Genomic DNA, 11,425 nt, shown 5'->3' with positions numbered 1-11,425 from the left:
AAATTTGGGCTAGTAGTGGTGTCACCCCCCCCAAGCGTGTCATCCAGTGCAACCCGCACTCCCATAGTGATGCATTGATGCACACCAATTATGAGCACTGCACATGTCCTCTCAATGCTTAATTGGCAAGTGAGCCTTGTGCAAAGAGGTGGTCTTTAAGGGTCACAGACTATGTGTTTCACAGTCAAGTCACCGCCTAGAACCAGAGGTGTTGAGAAATACCCCAGCTCTCCCAAGTAATCTCACTCATCCTAAAGACAATAATTTCACTTTCCTTGAGCATTGTCAGATATTTCTCCATGAGAAGATCCTTGAAATTCACCACAAATTGCACTTTTTTTCTCTCTCTTTGAAACGGAGGACGCAACTGTTACCCTGCACATGCCTGATCTCGTCTGATCTTGGAAGCTAAGCAGGGTCAGGCCTGGTTAGTACTTGGATGGGAGACCGCCTGGGAATACCGGGTGCTTTAGGCTTATACCATAGTCTTTCGAGACTGAAGGTTGCCAACCAAAAGATTTCACCCCGTTCATTGAGAGGGACAGTGGGATCTCTATAACCTACCACTGCTATCTTCTCCTACTTGGGAAAGGGGGGGCATTCGTGTATTGCACTGCCTGGGGTAGTGACAACATGACGGCACATCTGGGTCCCTGCTGCTCACCAGCGGATAAGTCTGTGCTCTGTTCTCCTCCCCACAGTTGCGCCCAGGGCACCTGGCCTGTCTTACCACACCCAAGATACACCCCTGGGGGGAGGGCATGATATTACCCCAGGGTTCTAGCAACCTGGAAGCAGCATGTAAGTGGCCATGAAAAGCATTCCAGTCAATAGGGGTGTGAATCACCATCACCAACTCTCTTTTCTACCCAAATGTAAAGACCAGGCTCATAAAGAACATCCGATTCTAGCCCTCTGCCCAAATAGGTTGGGAGCAAGGGCCTGATGGTGCGGAGACAGAGAGAGAAGGGGGTTAACATGTTCAGAGCGTGACAAAGCAACAAAGGTGCCCTGCTGACTCCCAGAGGCCCTGGCAGCTGTTTGGCCACCTGCAGTCGCTCCCAAGGAGGTTGACGTTGCTTTAAAATCAATGATGCCATCTGACCCCCTTTGAAGAAACCACATTCCCCCCCCCCCCACACACACACATTTTTAGCACCATTTAACGCTGCAAAGAATTGCCCACACAATTCTGCAACCTCTCCATCTCGCTCTCCAGGCTCTGGCCAAAAGGAAAAAAAAAAAAAAAGGGAAAAGTTCCTCTCTTCGTAGTCTCCAGTGCTCACACTATCCCCATAAATAATCGCATCCTTGTTTGTTCTCACTGTAATTAAGATCTTTATTCCATGCTCTGCTACACTGACCAGTCATAGTGTCAATGATTTATGGTGTCGTATTGCTTGGGGCTTTAATTGCATGCTGTATCTCCGTAGTGGCACTGACAGCTCTCCCCCTCCAGGAATGATGTGTTTGCGGGATATTTGTGTGTGTGTGTGTGTGTGTGTGTGTGTGTGTGTGTGTGTGTGTGTGTGTGTTCTACTGTAAGTCCATAAAGAAGTTTAATAACTCAAAGTGCCCTTTTAACGGGGAGACCTGTTGAAAGCCTTGGCGCACTGCTGGGAAGGTCACTGAAAGAGCAGAAAGGAATTCTCTCGACAGAACTGGGCCAGTCTCCCTCATCAGTATTTAGAGTCAAGCGAAAGTCGGACTCTATTAATGTTGTCAGGGACTCCACTTGGATTTGGCTGATCCCAAACTGATCCAAGTGGAGCATCCAATGGGCTGATGGTTGCTGGCCCTAGTTCCTCTAAAGCGGTGGGCCAGGAAGCATGTGTCAAGGGCAGGATGGAGGTGGTTATTGGAAGGGCTGGCCCCAGGAGTGGTGGGGCCCAGTTCAGAGTGCTCATGTGTGTGTCCCCCAGGCAGCTACAGCAAGCCAGACAATTGTGGTGCCTGGAAATAGTTGGTAGTGACTTGATGACATCACTGCCAACTGCTTTCAGGAGGTCCATTTTGAGCCCAGTGGACTCAGGGGTGAGTGGATGAGCCCAAAAGTGGGCAGCAGGATGCCAGCTAATGCTGACTGTAGCCTTATTTCAGTGTCCAGTTTAAGATTTCAGCCACAGGTGCAGCAAATGGGGCGGAGGGGCACTACCAATATGGGGGCACTTGATCCCCCTCTGCCTCCACATACCATCCATCACACCACAGCTGAAAATGGGGACATGCTTATTAATACTCCTAAGCTGATATCCTATACATGCTTTCCTGGGAATAAGCCCCAACGAATACAGTGTAATTTACTTCTGAGTAGACATGCATAGGATCATGCTCCTAATTCTGACCTGCCACTTATTTAACTATACAGCCCTCCTTTCAGCTGTTTCCTTCCCTCATCTTTTCTAGTCTTTTACTCCTTAGTAGATATTATTTTCCAACCCACCTTTACCCCCACCCCCTATCTTCTTTTTTCTTAATTTCTTTCTCTTTTTTTTTTTTTCATAGCATGAGCTATTTACCTTCATTAAGTCATGCAGAAGGAAAGAGCAGCTGCCTACTCTGTGCCTGCGAAAATATTGTGCGCTGCTGGATTCGTAAAACAACTGATTAAAGACAATGTAATTAATTACTCCTTGATGAAATAGTAGAAATTATAATTAAAAATGAAGAAGTGTGCTGGCAGAACCTCACCTTCCTTAATTATCTTGTTTCTATAAAGGGGGCTTAAAAATAAATGGGCCACAATCAGGCACTCTGGTGCCTTTCTCCATAGCGCCCTCTCATGGACTGACTCAGACTTGTGTACCAAATACTAATTTTTCCCCAAGCCTGGGAGGGATTGAGCTTGCCATGGGTTTCAGTACATGTTTTGCATGGTTACATAGCAGCAACTGTTACCCTGCACATGCCTGATCTCATCTGCTCTTGGAAGCTAAGCAGCATCAGGTCTGGTTGGTACTTGGATGGGAGACCGCCTGGGAATACAGGGTGCTGTAGGCTTATAGTCTTTTGAGACTGAAGGTTGCCAACCATACCAGTACATGTTTTGCATGCCAAAAGGTCCCAGGTTCAAACCTTGGTGTTCCCAGGTAGGGCTGGGAAAGATGCCTGCCTGAAAACTTGCAACCGACAGTCAGTGTGACCAATGGAGAGCTATATGCAGAGCCAGGATGGTGCAGTGGTTTGGGAGTTGGCCTTCGACTTGGAAGATCCAGGTTCAAATCCCTGCTCAGTCATGAAGCTTCCTGGGTGACCTTGGGACAATCAGGATCTCTCAGCCACACCTACCTTACAGGGTTGTTGTGAGAGAGAAAAGGAGGGGAGGACAATGTACACCACCCTGAGTTCCTTGGTAGTATAAAAATGTGAAAATAAATGTGTTTTTAGCATCTACTGGACCTCAGTCCTGCAGAAAGTCCGGTAGCAGGCAATAGCACTCATCTGGGTATTTAGCACAATTCGAGATAGTGAACGCTTGGACTCAGAAATATGTAATTTTGCTGGTCATTGAACATGGGATCAATGGGAGTTTTTCTCCTGGGACAAATGGCATCCAAGGGGAATCCTGATTTGCACCAGAACAATGGCAGGATACATCATGAGAATCATATTATAGAATCATAGAGTTGGAAGGGTCCCACAAGGTCGAGTCCAACTTCTGCAGATAGCAGAAAATATTCCTAGAGCATCTCCAGCAGGTGCCATCGAGCCTCTGCTTGAGTATCTCTAGAGAGGGAGAATCCACTGCCCCCTTTGGCAATCTGTTCCACTGCCAAGCTGCACTGACCATCAAAAATATCTCCCTGATGTATCACAAGTACGTAAGAAATGCCCTGCTGGATCAAGCAGCTGGATCAAGATACATTTCCTGTATCTCACAGTGGGAACAGTCTGTCTCAACAGATACCTCAGGGAGCACTCAAGACAAGATAACTGTATCCTGTTGCTACTCCCTTGCACCTGGCATTTAATGATAGGCTACCTGTAAAACCCATAGATTGTATAGAGTCGTCATGGCTTGCTACCTGTAATGGACTTTTCTTCCATAATACGGCACACCACAGCGATCCTTTATTAAAACTATTTACTGTCTAACAACTCCCTGGAAAAACCCAGCACATTGTTTCCATCGACCAAGCCCAGTGGTCGATGGAAACAAGCAGGTACAACTTAATCTGAAGATTAAGTGTTCAGGTTGGTAGGGAGGGGTCACGCAAAGCCAGCCACTCATAAGGGCTTCTGCTGCAAAGCTGAAACTGCTCTCCCAGCTCTCTCACATGGCCTTTCTCATCCTGAGGCCTTCCGTTTTTGCCTCTTAGAGAGGTCGCATGCAACAGGGGAGATGCGTGTCACTGCCCTCTCCGTGCACAGCAGGAAAACCATCTCTGTACTTCAGTAGAGAAGAGAAGGTTGGCAAGGAAGCAGCACAACCTGCTTCTTCCCTTCCTGCCTCCGATTTTCGTCCAACAGGAGTAGCCTTGTCTCTTTCCAGCTGATAAATATTTACTGCACCTCCCTTTAAGGACCCGCGGGGATCACAGCAGCGTATTCTGTTTGAAACCAGCTCTTTTGCAGCTTTAGTCAGAGACTTCCAGAAGAGATCAAACCATCTGATTACAGTTTGTCACCAGGTTTGCTTTGAGTATCTTCTTTCACTAGTCTTTTAATGTTCTGAATTTCTCAGCTGAATTTTTACCCTTTTTATTATTATTTTTGTTTTGTTCTGCAGAAGTCATTCCAAATCTCTGCATAGCTGAGCAAGGCAGCATCTGCTTGGTGGTGTTTTCTGAAATGGAGGGTGTCAAGGCAGGCATCGGGGTCGTCCAACTGGAGCGCTGGTGGAAGGCCACCGAAAGCCAACACAGATGACGCCTGGGGCCCTGGTGTAAAATGACAGCAGCTGCTAGCTTGGCCATTGAGAAGGCATTCCAAACTGTTGCCACTGTGAGGCCACCCCTCTGTGCCCTTACTTTAGTCGCAGCCCCAGCCCCAGTTATTCTTCTGCAGAGCTGTACCCACCATCTTGGTTTCCCGAGAAAGCAATGCTCTCATCCCCATTGCTGCCAACTGATGCAGTGGCAGGCATGGGCATGTTGAATTATGGGTAGACAAAGTTGGCAGGCATAAGTATGGCTGCCCTTCGACACTGCTAAGGGGTCAAGGACTCAGAAACATTTGGTGCCAACCCTGGATGTTGCCATTCCCAATCACGCTAGGGGGTGAGATGGTGTATGGGGAGAAGGACTTAAACCACAGACACCTAGGCTCAAATTTCCACTCAATCATGGAGCCTGCTGGGTGACTTTCGAACAGTGAATTTCTCTCAGACTAACCCATTGCTCAAACTACAAGCCCCCAGAGACCCCTAGGTATTGTTTTTAGAAGGCTACAGGTGGGCATGCAATGGTTAAAAGCATAGTGACTGATTTCATTTGAGGCCTTCTATCTCCTTTTCCAAAATTAAAGCATTCCCTTAGCCTAATTCACTAGGCTCTTCTCTATCCATCTTCTTGACTCCATTGCTCTTTCTTCTCCTTCCAGGTGCCAGAAGGTCTTGGGCTGGTTCTGCTCACTAGGAAAAAAGTTGGGGGGGGGGGGAGGACATTCTGGCTTCTGCCACTGGCCAGAGGAACCAGGGCCACTAGAAGTATTAGCTCCTTCCAAGAATAAGAGCATCATTTGTAAGAGCAAATGAGCCTGGGTCTCTCCTGAACATTCTTGGGCTTCTATGCTACCATGGACCTACCCCTCTGATCAGCCCAGAGATGATCACCACCATCAGCAGTTAGTCTGTAGATGACTTCATGCTACACTATCAGAAGCCACATCAACTCAAAGACCTCTGCAAGAGAGATAGCCAAGCTGAACTGGCCACACCAGAAGGGTCTTAGTATTTGTGGTCCAAATGTGAAGAGGAGGTAAACCTGGATTACATATCTGGCTAGAGACCTGGTGCCCCTTTCTCTAGCAGCTAAGAAGGCAGTGGGACTGATTGGGCTATCTCAGGCCTTCTCAACCAAAGCGGGGAGATATGAGCAGAACCAGCCGAAGACCTTCTGGCACCTGGAAGGAGAAGAAAGAGCAATGGAGTCAAGAAGATGGATAGAGAAGAGCACCCCTGACAATATGTGCCTCATGCAACAGCTTCAGTGGACTTCATGGATGGACCAGCCCCTGGTATAAGGCAAGTTCAAATGAAGGCCCGGTCCCCTTAGATAGGTGGAGATGACCATCACCTGACCGGCACACTATGGAAGGAGAATGTTTCGTTTGATCCAGCGTGGCTTTTACTTCTATTTTTATCCTACCTTCCACCAAGCAGGAATTCAAGATGGCATCCCCTCACAACAAACCTGTGAGTAGGCTAAGTCAAGAGAGATAGACTGATTGGCAGCAGATTGAGCTTCATTGAGTAGTCATGATTTGAAACCTGGTCTCCTGGTCCCTAGTCTGACGCTCAGCCCACAGCAATCCATGGATTCTCCACGGTCTTCTTCTCTTGGGATAAATGCACCTGTTGCATCTTCACATGAATGCCTGCAGGCTTTTTCGGCACAGCGGTGGAGAGACCCTCGAGAGGCCGCCACCAGTGCAGATGGAAAGCCGGGAAGCCCATCACTAAATACATACAAAAGGCAGAGTGTTGGACCATCTCGCTAGCCTCGTAGCAAAATCCCTCTCCCAGGAGCCTCCTAAGTACCAAATGGAGTCTAACACATCCGTTACAGGGTACGGATTCCTCTTCTGCTCAGATCTTCTCAGTGGCTCCTGGAACGGAGAGCCCAGCATTATCTGTCAAAATGGCAAGAAAATGCCTTATTGGAAGGTTTGCTTCATCTCTCCCAGCACTTCACCTTTCAGGCAGCTTTAGTTTGTAGCCTCTTAAGGGAAGGGGGGGGCAGAGAGCTTCCGAACTTGCTGAATAAATCATTTCCATTTCCCTCTCCTCCATTGCTTCTTCCTTTCCTTTCTTTGTGCAAATCAAAGGCTCCGAGCTGCCAGGAGCTGACAAGAGGGGCCCCCCCTTCCTTCCCTTGTTCGTCGCCGCGGCCCCCCCATCCTCTGGAACTTAGCAAGGATGCGCCACGGTTTCATGAGGCAATCAAACTCTGACAGGCCAGCCTGAGGGACAATCTGGAGGAGCAAGGAAGAAGTCAAGGGGGGGGGGGGAGAGAAAGAGAGGGGGAGGGGATGGGGGAGTCAGCACTTTGCTGCCGTTGCCCCTGCAGGCACTTGCGAAGCTGCTCCCATTGGGCCTGCGAGTCGAGAAACAAGGTGGTGAACATGTGGAGAAGGCAGATAATCTCCAAAGTGTTCTGTGATTAAGTGAAACCAGCAAATTGAGATGCTTAGACAATTACGGAGCTCAGCGTGAAAGGCAGAGGGAGTAAAAAATCAAAGAGAAGCCGAGAGTTTGCGAGTTCTCCTCTTCCCCCCCCCTTTCCCATTTTGTTTTCCCAAACTGCCAACTCGGCACAGAATTGTGGCAGAGGTGAGGGCCAAGGCTCATCGAATGAGGGCAACTAGAGGGCTCCCGGCCACACTGGAGGTTGGGGCCCAGGCCCAAAGAGTGGGCAATTGACACAACTGCCCCTTTCCCCAAATGCACGCGCTTCCCTTCTAACAGGTTGGAAACAGATGCTCCCTCGCAATGCTCTCTTTCTGTAAATTGTCCCATTTTTAGCTCAGTGTGCCCCTGTTGTCGTCACAACAACCCTGTGAGGTAGGCGAGGCGGAGAGATAGTGACTGGCCCAAGGGCACCCAGGAAGCTTCATGGCTGAGCGGGGACTTGCCTTCCCCAACTGAAAGCGGCTGGAAAAACAGGAGCTGTCTAAGGGCCCAATCCTATCCAACTTTGGAGCTCTGGTGTAGCTACAATGCAACCCCATGATAAGGTGACACAAGTTTCCATACTTTGAGAAGGCCCCAGTGACTGCCCTTCCACCATAGGATGCAGTGCACACCCCACTGGCACAACTGCACCAGCACTGGAAAATTGGATAGGATTGGGCCCTAAGGCCGCAATCCTAACCAACTTTCCAGCACTGACATAAGGGCAATTCAACTCCGAGGTAAGGGAACAAACATTACCTTCAGGAGGCCTCCATGACTGACTCCCAACTGCAGGATGCAGCACATGCCCCACTGGCACAGCTAGGCCAGTGCTGCAAAGTTGGTTAGGATGGTGCCCTAAGTGTTGTTTTTGATAGGTGGGGCAAAATTTGGGTCTAGGGTGACGTTTGCAGTCATGGAAAGATAGTGGCCACTATTCTATTAACCCAGAGGTTCCTCAGAACAACACTGTGGAATAGGATGGCATATCATGTTGACATGGAATTCTGGGAACAAAATGGCTGTCCCTAGGCCATGGCTACCGAGAGAGGTGTCCCACTGCCACAAAGCAGAAGACGGTGGCCAAAAAAGGCAAAGTAAGAGGGGCAAGTTTGGTCTCCCTTCCCAAAAAAAGTTTGAGCCAAAAGTTCTCAAGGTGACAATAGTTGGCTCAACTATACAAGAAACATACTGACAAAGGTTGACAATAAGGAAAAGCATTATGTGATTGGTCCCTGTATATACCCAGACATATCCCATGTGGAAATCCAATGTTCTATTGACCATGGTAAAATCCATAAAAACATAAAATCCAATATTCTGGACCAGGGGTGTCCAAACATTTTGGCAGGAGGGCCACATAATCTCTCTGACACTGTGTCAGGGGCCGGGAGGAAAAAAGAATTAATTTACATTTAAAATTTGAATAAATTTACATAATGAATATATTAGAGGTGGAACTTATATGAATGAATGAAGGTCTTATAGTAACTCGAGGCCTCTAAAAGGCCTTGCACAAAGCAAGGCTGGCCTTTTCTTTGCTGCCACTGCTGCATCACAGGTGTGAAACAGCAAGTAGTGGAGGGAACCCTCGTTCCACAGCTCATGCGAGAGGTTGAACAGTCGCCCTCACGCTGAGAGCGGTTGCATTGGGCCAGCAAGGGCTCTAGCAAGTCTCTAGAGGGCCAGGTGCTAATTGGAGACTGGGGGCTCCCTAAGGGCCAGATTGGGAGTCCCCGAGGGCCGCAAGTGGCCCCGGGGCCGGGGTTTGGGCACCCCTGTTCTGGACCATGGTAGCCCTTAAATAACGCCCAGATCTCAACCACCAGGAAACAAAATGTAATAATTAGACTGTGCCTGAGGTTATACTGTGATTATTCATTAAAGCTTCATATTTTGGCACCTATTAACTCAAGATGTTCCATTATGTTTAGTAAAATTATGACAATCCTAGGGCTGTCAACTGCGGGAAGATGCGTTTGATTGACTGTCAACCAAATAAATGATTATATAATTAGCATGCAATGTCAAGATGTTTGGACTGTAATCCAGAAGAATATATCTGCAGCACACCAAAGGCAAATCCAGAAGGAAGCTGACTGAGCTTGGGCGGGGGGTCAGAGTCCTTGATGGGCACAATTGATTAACACACAGAAATCATGCATGGCCGTGTCCATTGGAAAAGTCAAAAAGCTCCACCATGTGATATTTTATTGGACTTAATCAAAATAAAAAACAAGCTCATTTCATAAATATTTTATTGTTCACATTTTTAGACCATACTTCCTCCAAAGAGCTCAGGGTGGTACGCATGGTTCCTTTCCTCCTTTTATCTTCACAACAACCCTGTGAGGTAGGAGATGCTAAGAGAGAGAAAGAGTGACTTGCCCAAGATCACCTAAGGAGCTTCACGGCTGAGCAGGGCTTTGATCCTGGATCTTCCAGGTAAAGCTTCTGAACCACTATACCATCCTGGCTCTCCTAATGAACATATCCCCCCCCCCCCAAAAAAAAAGAAAAAATGCACAAAAATACAATGCTAATTATAAACTGAGCCTAGACTCCAATGAGGTTTGGCCTTAGCTCATAATCAGTTCACCAGTGCCCTCACTTGGAGGCCCTCCTCAGCATTCACCCCTTCCCTTATTTGGTGGTAGTGTTTATGGTAATAGGGTGCCTTGCTTGTAGAGAGTCTCCAGTGAGAATTTCCTATTGTTGCTGTAGCCATCACCTACATGGGAAGGTGAGGGTTCACTGTGAGGGTTCACTGTGAAGCTAGGATACCCCGGTGTGGTCAGTGGTGACCTAATTATGAGCCAGTTCCAAACCTCATTGGAGTTTGGGCTCAGTTTGTACTCCATTTTTTTTTAAAAGGGGGCAACTCATAAGTTCACGATGATCCATGAAATGAGCCTTATTCTGATTTCAATTGATCCTAACACCTAACAAAAATATGATGAAGGGCACAATCCTAACCAGGTCTACTCAGAAGTAAGTCCTATTTTGTTCAATGAGACTTACTCCCAGGAAACCAAGGTTAGGATTGCCGTCTAAATGCAGACTTTTGGATATTTTTCCAAAGGACTCCGCTTCTTATGGAGCAAGGCAGAGCTCCGCAACTTGGAGTAGAGTGTAGCTAAGACATCTGGCACCCAGGGGCACAAAACATTTTTAATACACCCATAGCAACGCCCACATTTTTAACAACCCCCTCTGTTGTTTAACAACAACAGAGGCCTCTGAAAAGTGCCTTTTGGAAGGCCTCTAAGACACCCCCTCAAGGCGTGGTACCCAGGGTAATGTACCCCTCCTGCACCCCTTAGCTGTGCCACTAGCAGCTGCTAAGGATTGCAGTGGGGTGTTCAGATCCCATTGTACTCCTGAGGGTTGCAGTGTGAACATGAATGGGTTCAAAACTCAGATTTGGGCTCAGGAAAACCTGAGTTGTTTTCCAGGTCTTTTGGTGCAGGGAATGGCTTAGTTCATTGAGCCTAATTCCAAATCAGGTACTGGAAGATTCATCCTTCAGCAGCCCAAACCGTCTCCTTTTATGGCTGGCAACCTTCAGTCTCGAAAGACTATGGTATAAGCCTACAGCACCCGGTATTCCCAGGCGGTCTCCCATCCAAGTACTAACCAGGCCTGACCCTGCTTAGCTTCCAAGATCAGACGAGATCAGGTATGTGCAGGGTAACAGTTGCTCTGCTTGTCTTTTCCCTCCACTCTTCAAAATGAGTCCAGGTACCGCGTTACGAGTCTTGTTCTTGTCAAGGTTACTCCCAGGGCAGCCAGTCGTTAATTGCACAGTGCTGTAATGTATAATTACAATAATTATGTGAGCCCATATTGGACATTCTTGATTTTAAAGTCAAAGGCGTTCATTTTTTTATTCAAAGCTGAATGACGGCCCAATCCGAACAAGGGCCTACGCCGACGTAATGTGCATTGGAAGTTGGAGGAGGGCGGTGGGCCAGACACTGCCACTCTCCTCTCCTCCACTTTTGTCTTCTGTTCCATATCACTCATCCTTTTCAAATTTGGGGAGTGGGAAGAGGAGGAGAAGCAGAGGCAGGCATATACTCAAGGCCAGCT

The 11,425-nt window shown here is 47.8% G+C and overlaps 1 pseudogene; it reads right to left on the bottom strand.

Moving 5' to 3' along the window:
- Window positions 1–10,921: 10,921 nt before the first annotated feature.
- On the bottom strand, window positions 10,922–11,043 carry LOC136662032 (5S ribosomal RNA; annotated as a pseudogene).
- Between the last annotated feature and the right edge of the window lie 382 nt (window positions 11,044–11,425).

The sequence above is a fragment of the Tiliqua scincoides genome, chromosome 10, assembly GCF_035046505.1.
Source record: "Tiliqua scincoides isolate rTilSci1 chromosome 10, rTilSci1.hap2, whole genome shotgun sequence".
In the NCBI taxonomy this organism is placed as follows: domain Eukaryota; kingdom Metazoa; phylum Chordata; class Lepidosauria; order Squamata; family Scincidae; genus Tiliqua; species Tiliqua scincoides.
This window is presented reverse-complemented; position numbering and strand designations above follow the sequence as displayed.